Raw genomic sequence first — 10,387 nt, 5'->3', positions numbered from 1 at the left:
ACACATTATACTTACATAACTCTAGAAAATGTTAATTAACCAAAACCTGAGGAAATTATTCCAAGTCTTTTCCTTAAAATGACTATCCATTGACCATCGCGATAACCACACAACATGCAGGTCCTATAGCTAGCACAGTGCTTTGTGTGCTCAATAATATTTGTTGAATAAAAATAAGCATAACAGACTGAGGGAAGAAAAACACTGCAGCATATATAAATTTAGTCAACAGTATTGACAATACTTTAAAGTGATGTGTTTTGCTGTTCAATATTTTCAGCAAATTAAACTTCTACATCAAAGGACAGTAAGGTCTGTGTCTAACAGCTTAGATGTAGGTTATACCTTTGATGTCACATGTCTCATCATTTGACACAGCAAAATGACAACAGTGCCAGAAGAGTCAGAGAATAATGAAAATAGTCTTGAAGGTGAGGCAAAGATAAAGGAGGTTCTGATTTATAGTAAAGCCTGTGGAAGTGCCTATTATTAAACGAAAGTGAAGAGAAAACATAGATGAATTGCACTTGAGGTGCAAAATGCCCAAGGAGATGGGGTGGAAAACCTCCAGAGCCAGGGATTGGTCAAGGAGATAGACTTCAGAGTGGACCAACCACCACCTCCCAAAGTCTTATGGCAGAGAAGTCTCTGTTCTTCAACAGCAAGTTCAAAGTCCAGGGAAAGGACAACCAGAAAGTACCTACCTTTGGCTTCCACTTGATTCCCCATAGAGCTTGTCTGCCACATAGCTGAAATGAAAATTGGGTTATTCAGCTTCCTTACTCCAAATCCTCCCACAAATCCTTTGATCTACATATTCCATATTGTTTCAAACCATTTTTATTTCAAATCCCTCTACCAAGAGGGATTGTCATTTTTTTTTTTTTCAACAAAAGCCTGGGGGCATTTTTACCTACCATCAACTGTCTCTTCCCCTCTGACTTCTGTAAGGTGTGCTTCTTCATTCCACTTTCCCAGGACCCTATTTAAATATCACCTCCTTACAAAGCAGCTGACCACCTATTTGGAAACAGCAACTCTAGTCATTCTCTGTCTTTTATGCTGCTTTCTTCTTTTTCATATCACTTACCTAAACCTCAGTTTATATTATTTATTTGCTTATGTATTTACTGTCTCTCACTCCATTGGAATATTAGTTCAGTGATGCTAGGAACTTATTTCATTCATTGGTCTATCCCCAGTGCCTAAAAAGGTCCCTAACACATAGTAGTCATTTGGTACACATATTTGTTGAATACTTAGTGGAAAAAGAGGTCAGTAGCTGAATGTCTTTGTTTCCACCACATTGTGTTCCTATTGTACAGTGATTGTGAATTTCCATATTCTAGGTCCACCATTAGTCTGCCAGCTCCTTAAATATTGTAGAGCTAGATCTTAATTGAAGTTTGACTATAAGGTCTGGTGCACTGTGGTACCTGAGAAAATACTTGTCTAGTAAACATAAATTTCAAAAATGAACAAAAAAGACTAAATATTAAAGCTATTGAAGTGTTTTTAAAATTGAGAATCATAGTGTATTTCCAAAAATAATTAAACATATCAAGATAATACTGCTGTGACATCAAAACTGGTCCAGTAACAAATATCTCTCTGTCTCAGCCATTAATAAAAAGTACCAGACACTGATTTTATCTTGTAGGATTCTCAATATACCCCTGCAGGGTCCCATTATTATCATTCCTAAATTATAGGTAGGGAAATTGAGGTGAAAAATTGTTAAGCATCTTGTCCAGAATCACACAGCTAATAAATGCTATGATTTGAATCCTAGTCATATTAACAGCTGTCTTTAGGAGTCCTTCAGTATCTACTCTTCAGACTGATCTGATATTTCAAATATTATTTTCTCCATTTCATTTTACCATGAATCCCCATTTTCTATTTCTCTCTTCTAACAATCAAGTTAATATCACTAACTTAAGAACTTAAACACTGCAAAGCTTCATTAAGGTTTGGATGCTAAACTCTTAAAACATACTTAATAATAAATATGTATCCCCTTCCAAAAAGGGAGGCTAACAAAGGTTAATGTCGTCCTTGGGGTGGTAAAATTTAAATTTCATTAGAGTTTCCTAAGCTTATTTTAGAGGAAAAAAATGTTACAATCTTTTCATAAAACCTGCATTTCAAGGCACTTCTATGATTTATGAATTTCTCTCCCATAGAAAACGAGTGATATATAGCTGGAGTCTAATTCATTCCAACTCATCAGATGCATTTTGTAATTCCATATCACCTTTTGAATCAATAGGCATTTAATACGGAGGAGATGTATTTAGGTTTGAAAGAGGATAAAAATTAGACAGTCAGCTATTCCTTACATGGAATCCTGTTAACATATTTTCATATGGTGTCAGGTCAAACACCTTTTTTTTTTAGACTCATTGCCCAATATTCTTTAGCTGCTGTATAATTTACTCTTACACTATGCTTATAGGCAATATTAATTTGCATGGGTTAAAAAGGGTCATTAGTGTATTATTAAGTATTTGTAAGGCCTTTGACAAAGATAAAGTGTTATATTAGTAACTGTGTGTACCAAATTAATATTTCCTTCCTCAGAACCTTAAATTTTAAAGTTTTCGGAGGGAATCCTGGGAAGATGGTGGTGTAGGAGGACTCTGGGCTCATCCCGCGTCCTGCTGATCACTTAGATTCCACCTACACCTGCCTAAATAACCCAGAAAACCGCCAGAAGACTAGCAGAATGGAGTCTCAGGAGCCAAGCACAGACAAGAGGCCCACGGAAGAGGGTAGGCAGGGCGGCGAGGCAGTGCGCGCTCCACGGACTGGTGGGAGGGAGCCGGGGTGGAGGGGCGGACTGCGGGCCAGGCAGAGCCCCGGAGTCTGTCTGGCAAAAGCGGAGGGGCCGGACGGAGTGTGTTCGGACAGCAAGCAGGACTTGACACCTGGAAGGTTATAAACTAACAGCTCTGCTCAGAGAACGGGAAGGCTGGAGGACAACGGGAGGGAGACCTGTTGAGCACCGGACTACAGAGCTCAGCTTGGTGGGGAACAAAGGCGCTCGCCAACGCCATCTCCCTCGCCCATCCCCCAGCCAAAATCCCAAAGGGAACCAGTTCCTGCCAGGGAACTTTCTTGCAGTGCACAAACACCCAACGCCGTGCTTCTGCAGATCATCCCTCTGGCGGGTCTGACTCCCTCCCGGTGCTGCAGGGCCCCTCCCGAAGCGGATCTCCAAAGGAAAAGCGAGCTGAGCCTGCCCCTCCCGCCCCCGTGCACCTTGCCGATCCACCCCAGCTAATACGCCAGATCCCCAGCACCACAAGCCTGGCAGTGTGCAAGTAGCCCAGATGGGCCACGCCACCCCACAGTGAATCCTGCCCCTAGGAGAAGGGAAGAGAAGGCACACACCAGTCTGACTGTGACCCCAGCGGTGGGCTGGGGGCAGACATCAGGTCTGACTGTGGCCCCACCCACCAACTCCAGTTATATAACACAGCACAGGGAAAGTGCCCTGCAGGTCCGCACTACTCCAGGCACTATCCAAAATGACGAAACGGAAGAATTCTCCTCAAAAAAACGTCCAGGAAATAACAACAGCTAACAAACTGATCAAAAATGATTTAAACAATATAACAGAAAGTGAATTTAGAGTAATAGTCATAAAATTAATCGTTGGGCTTGAAAAAAGTATAAAGTACAGCAGAGAATCTCTTGCTACAGAGATCAAGGGACTAAGGAACAGCCAGGAGGAGCTAAAAAATGCTATCAATGAACTGCAAAATTAAATGGAGACAACTATGGCTCGGATTGAAGAGGCAGAGGACAGAATAGATGAACTAGAAGATAAAATTATGGAAAAAGAAGAAGCTGAGAAAAAGAGATAAAAATATCCAGGAGTATGAGTGGAATTAGAGAACTAAGTGATGCACTAAAGAGAAATAATCTACGCATAACTGGTATTCCAGAGGAGGAAGAGAGAGGGAAAGGTGCTGAAGGTGTACTTGAAGAAATAATAGCTAAGAACTTCCCGGATCTGGGGAAGGAAAAAGGCATTGAAATCCAAGAGGCACAGAGAACTCCCTTCAGACGTAACTTGAATCAATCTTCTGCATGACATGTCATAGTGCAACTGGCAAAATACAAGGATAAAGAGAAAATTCTGAAAGCAGCTACAGATAAATGTGCTCTAACATATAAAGGGAGACCTATAAGACTTGTGACTGATCTCTCTACTAAAACTTGGCAGGCCAGAAAGGAATGGCAGGAAATCTTCAATGTGATGAACAGAAAAAATATGCAGCCGAGAATCCTTTATCCAGCAAGTCTGTCATTTAGAATAGAAGGAGAGATAAAGGTCTTCCCAAACAACCAAAAACTGAAGGAATTTGTCACCACGAAACCAGCCCTACAAGAGATCCTAAGGGGGATCCTGTGAGACAAAGTACCAGAGACATCGCTACAAGCATGAAACCTACAGACATCACAATGACTCTAAACCCATATCTTTCTATAATAACACTGAATGTAAATGGACTAAATGCGCCAACCAAAAGACATACGGTATCAGAATGGATAAAAAAACAAGACTCATCTATTTGCTGTCTACAAGAGACTCATTTTAGACCTGAGGACATCTTCAGATTGAGAGTGAGGGGATGGAGAACTATTTATCATGCCACTGGAAGTCAAAAGAAAGCTGGAATAGCCATACTTATATCAGACAAACTAGACTTTAAATTAAAAGCTGTAACAAGGGGCGCCTGGGTGGCGCAGTCGGTTAAGCGTCCGACTTCAGCCAGGTCACGATCTCACGGTCCGTGAGTTCGAGCCCCGCGTCAGGCTCTGGGCTGATGGCTCAGAGCCTGGAGCCTGTTTCCGATTCTGTGTCTCCCTCTCTCTCTGCCCCTCCCCCGTTCATGCTCTGTCTCTCTCTGTCTCAAAAATAAATAAAAAACGTTGAAAAAAAAATTAAAAAAAAAAAATAAATAAAGGCTGTAACAAGAGATGAAGAAGGGCATTATATAATAATCACAGGGTCTATCCATCAGGAAGAGCTAACAATTATAAATGTCTATGCGCTGAATACCGGAGCCCCCAAATATATAAAACAATTACTCGCAAACATAAGCAACCTCATTGATAAGAATGTGGTCATTGCAGGGGACTTTAACACTCCACTTACAGAAATGGATAGATCATCTAGACACACAGTCAATAAAGAAACAAGGGCCCTGAATGATACATTGGATCAGATGGACTTGACAGATATATTTAGAACTCTGCATCCCAAAGCAACAGAATATACTTTCTTCTTGAGTGCACATGGAACATTCTCCAAGATAGATCACATACTGGGTCACAAAACAGCCCTTCATAAGTATACAAGAATTGAAATCATACCATGCATACTTTCAGACCACAATGCTATGAAGCAAAGCTTTCAAGCTATGAAGCTTGAAATCAACCACAGGAAAAAGTCTGGAAAACCTCCAAAAGCATGGAGGTTAAAGAACACCCTACTAAAGAATGAGTGGGTCAACCAGGAAATTAGAGAAGAAATTAAAAAATATATTGAAACAAATGAAAATTAAAATACAACAATCCAAACGCTTTGGGATGCAGCAAAGGCAGTCCTGAGAGGAAAATACATTGCAATCCAGGCCTATCTCAAGAAACAAGAAAAATCCCAAATACAAAATCTAACAGCACACCTAAAGGAAATAGAAGCAGAACAGCAAAGACAGCCTAAATCCAGCAGAAGAAGAGAAATAATAAAGATCAGAGCAGAAATAAACAATATAGAATCTAAAAAAACTGTAGAGCAGATCAACGAAACCAAGAGTTGGTTTTTTGAAAAAATAAACAAAATTGATAAACCTCTAGCCAGGCTTCTCAAAAAGAAAAGGGAGATGACCCAAATAGATAAAATCATGAATGAAAATGGAATTATTATAACCAATCCCTCAGAGATACAAACAATTATCAGGGAATACTATGAAAAATTATATGCCAACAAATTGGACAACCTGGAAGAAATGGACAAATTCCTAAACACCCACACGCTTCCAAAACTCAATCAGGAGGAAATAGAAAGCTTGAACAGACCCATAACCAGCGAAGAAATTGAATTGGTTATCAAAAATCTCCCAACAAATAAGAGTCCAGGACCAGATGGCTTCCCAGGGGAGTTCTACCAGACGTTGAAAGCAGAGATAATACCTATCCTTCTCAAGCTATTCCAAGAAATAGAAAGGGAAGAAAAACTTACAGACTCATTCTATGAAGCCAGTATTACTTTGATTCCTAAACCAGACAGAGACCCAGTAAAAAAGAGAACTACAGGCCAATATCCCTGATGAATATGGATGCAAAAATTCTCAATAAGATACTAGCAAATCGAATTCAACAGCATATAAAAAGAATTATTCACCATGATCAAGTGGGATTCATTGCTGGGATGCAGGGTTGGTTCAACATTCGCAAATCAATCAACGTGATACATCACATTAATAAAAGAAAAGAGAAGAACCATATGATCCTGTCAATCGATGCAGAAAAGGCCTTTGACAAAATTCAGCAACCTTTCTTAATAAAAACCCTTGAGAAAGTCGGGATAGAAGGAACATACTTAAAGATCATAAAAGCCATTTATGAAAAGCCCACAGCTAACATCATCCTCAATGGGGAAAAACTGAGAGCTTTTTCCCTGAGATCAGGAACACGACAGGGATGTCCACTCTCACCGCTGTTGTTTAACATAGTGTTGGAAGTTCTAGCATCAGCAATCAGACAGCAAAAGGGAATCAAAGGCATCAAAATAGGCAAAGATGAAGTTAAGCTTTCACTTTTTGCAGATGACATATTATATATGGAAAATCTGATAGACTCCACCAGAAGTCTGCTAGAACTGATACATGAATTCAGCAAAGTTGCAGGATGCAAATCAATGTACAGAAATCAGTTGCATTCATATACATTAATAATGAAGCAAGACATTATTTCTTCAATAATGAAGAAAGACAAATAAAGAAACTGATCCCATTCACAATTGCACCAAGGAGCATAAAATACCTAGGGATAAATCTAACCAAAGATGTAAAAGATCTGTATGCTGAAAACTATAGAAAGCTTATGAAGGAAATTGAAGGAGATATAAAGAAATGGAAAGACATTCCCTGCTCATGGATTGGAAGAATAAATATTGTCAAAATGTCAATACTACCCAAAGCTATCTACACATTCAATGCAATCCCAATCAAAATTGCACCAGCATTCTTCTTGAAACTAGAACAAGCAATCCTAAAATTCATATGGAACCACAAAAGGCCCCGATAGCCAAAGTAATTTTGAAGAAGAAGACCAAAGCAGGAGGCATCACAATCCCAGACTTTAGCCTCTACTACAAAGCTGTAATCATCAAGACAGCATGGTATGGGCACAAAAACAGACACAGAGACCAATGGAATAGAATAGAAACCCCAGAACTAGTCCCACAAACGTATGGGCAACTAATCTTTGACAAAGCAGAAAAGAACATCCAATGGAAAAAAGACAGTCTCTTTAACAAATGGTGCTGGGAGAACTGGACAGCAACATGCAGAAGGTTGAAACTAGACCACTTTCTCACACCATTCACAAAAATAAACTCAAAATAGATAAAGGACCTGAATGTGAGATAGGAAACCATCAAAAACCTAGAGGAGAAAGCAGGAAAAGACCTCTCTGACCTCAGCCATAGCAATTTCTTACTTGACACATCCCCAAAGGCAAGGGAGTTAAAAGCAAAAATGAACTACTGGGACCTTATGAAGATAAAAAGCTTCTGCACAGCAAAGGAAACAACCAACAAAACTAAAAGGCAACCAACGGAATGGGAAAAGATATTTGCAAATGACATATCGGACAAAGGGTTAGTATCCAAAATCTATAAAGAGCTCACCAAACTCCACACCCGAAAAACAAATAATCCAGTGAAGAAATGGGCAGAAAACGTTAATAGACACTTCTCTAAAGAAGACATCCGGATGGCCAACAGGCACATGAAAAGATGCTCAACGTCGCTCCTCATCAGGGAAATACAAATCAAAACCACACTCAGATATCACCTCACGCCAGTCAGAGTGGCCAAAATGAACAAATCAGGAGACTATAGATGCTGGAGAGGATGTGGAGAAACGGGAACCCTCTTGCACTGTTGGTGGGAATGCAAATTGGTGCAGCCGCTCTGGAAAGCAGTGTGGAGGTTCCTCAGAAAATTAAAAATAGACCTACCCTATGACCCAGCAATAGCACTGCTAGGAATTTACCCAAGGGATACAGGAGTACTGATGCATAGGGGCACTTTGACCCCAATGTTTATAGCAGCACTCTCAACAATAGCCAAATTATGGAAAGAACCTAAATGTCCATCAACTGATGAATGGATAAAGAAATTGTGGTTTATATACACAAAGGAGTACTACGTGGCAATGAGAAAGAATGAAATATGGCCCTTTGTAGCAACATGGATGGAACTGGAGAGTGTGATGCTAAGTGAAATAAGCCATACAGAGAAAGACAGATACCATATGTTTTCACTCTTATGTGGATCCTGAGAAACTTAACAGAAACCCGTTGGGGAGGGGAAGGGAAAAAAAAAAAGAGGTTAGAGTGGGAGAGAGCCAAAGCATAAGAGACTCTTAAACTTAGAACAAACTGAGGGTTGATGGGGGGTGGGAGGGAGGGGAGGGTGGGTGATGGGTATTGAGGAGAGCACCTTTTGGGATAAGCACTGGGTTTTGTATGGAAACCAATTTGACAATAAACTTCATATATTGAAAAAAAATTTAAAGTTTTCTTATTTTTCTTTTGTTATTAGATAATTTATATGGTTCTGTTCATAAAACTCATCATTTTGAAGTACTTTTCTTTTATTCGCATATTTATTCATTTACTCAACAAATACAAATAGAGAGCCTACTTATTATAACAGGCTCTATGCTTGTACTGGGAATACTGTGGGGGGAAAAACAGACACAAAGAGTGAAAAATAATGTGCAGAGGCATCTCTGAATGCCATTATAATTATAAAATTAAATGAATAGTTACAACTTATTGTCAGATATTACATACAGGCCAGGTCCTGTGGTTGAGGAAATGATGTAATACTTTAAGGGTTACATCAACTCTCTCCATTAACTATGGTACCATTTAAAATATATGTGCAATGTAAACCTATTATATATCCCAATATCTAAGCATGAAAATTATAAATATATAGGTTGCTTCACATTTTACTAAGTTACTGCGGCATATTTTGAATTTATTTCTGTGCAGTCTTTGAAAAAAGAAATTGTTATTATCTTTTGGTCATGGTTTAGGTTTGCTTGGGAAGGAAGACAGAAGAATGGGTTAATTTTTGAACCAATAAAGTCCTGGCATTTCATGTAGAAGAAACCATATGAGATGAGGCAGGGGGTCTGTGTGCCCAGGACAGCAATTAGTCTCATTTGGTTAGGGCATAATGGTAGTGAAGAACACTGGGAGATAATGTTGAAAATGCAGTTTGGCAGGGGTGTTGAGAATTGTACTTGGCAAGTCAAGGAGTTGACAGTTCTTGTGCAGGAGATTAACACGATCAGAACTGGGCTCTGAAGAGATTATTCTGACAACAACGTAGAGAATGAATTTGGAGAGGGGACAGAGGAGAAAAAGATGCTAATGGAAGGCATAAAGGTCAAAGCTAGTGAAGGACTGAACTACAAGAGTTGATGTGAGAATGCGGAGGTAAGAAAAGGTGCTGCAGAAAGACAATTAACAACACTGGGGAACAGATTGGATTTGGACCAAGAGGAATCTTCTCACAAAATAGGGCAAGTTTTTTTTAGAATTTGTCTCATTAAAGTTTCTGATAATGACAAATCAATACAAGGGGTTTTAAGGTTTCCTCATCTAAGATAACTGCCTCTGTAGAAAATGTTAGTATTTGTTAATAATGAAATATCACGCAAAATCATAGGCTAAATATTATATTTATAAACATTTATTAAAGTTATTTTAATAATAGTTATATCAAGCACTTACCAGATAGCATGTTAAAATGTACCAGATGGCATGTTAAAGATGTTACATATTACATTCATTATCTAGCTGAAACCACAACAAACCTACAGGGAGGTTCAGTTATTATCCCCTTTTTACAACTGAGAAAACAAAATCAGAGAACTGAAGCAACATTAATCCAGAATTTGGACTCAGCTCTGCCAGACTCTGCAGTATGAGCACTTAGCCAAATTTACACATGAGAGAATAATAATTACTTCACCCTGAAGACCAAAGAAGTTAAAAGAATTTGTACTACTTACTTATCAAAATGAAATGTTGAAGTCTTTCGCCAAAATAGGACAAATGTCTATCTACT

General features: G+C 39.1%; 1 long non-coding RNA gene across 1 annotated transcript in view; it reads right to left on the bottom strand.

The window, feature by feature from the left end:
- Window positions 1-697: 697 nt before the first annotated feature.
- Window positions 698-10,387, bottom strand: part of LOC125911232 (uncharacterized) — a 51,112-nt gene continuing 41,422 nt past the window's right edge. Inside the window, exon 3 of the long non-coding RNA XR_007454291.1 lies at window positions 698-749. This is a non-coding gene — a long non-coding RNA (uncharacterized LOC125911232). The remainder of the gene's footprint in view (window positions 750-10,387) is intronic.

Source organism: Panthera uncia, assembly GCF_023721935.1.
Source record: "Panthera uncia isolate 11264 chromosome C1 unlocalized genomic scaffold, Puncia_PCG_1.0 HiC_scaffold_3, whole genome shotgun sequence".
Taxonomy (NCBI): domain Eukaryota; kingdom Metazoa; phylum Chordata; class Mammalia; order Carnivora; family Felidae; genus Panthera; species Panthera uncia.
The sequence above is the reverse complement of the archived record's forward strand: the minus strand, read 5'-3'. Positions and strand labels throughout refer to the sequence as shown.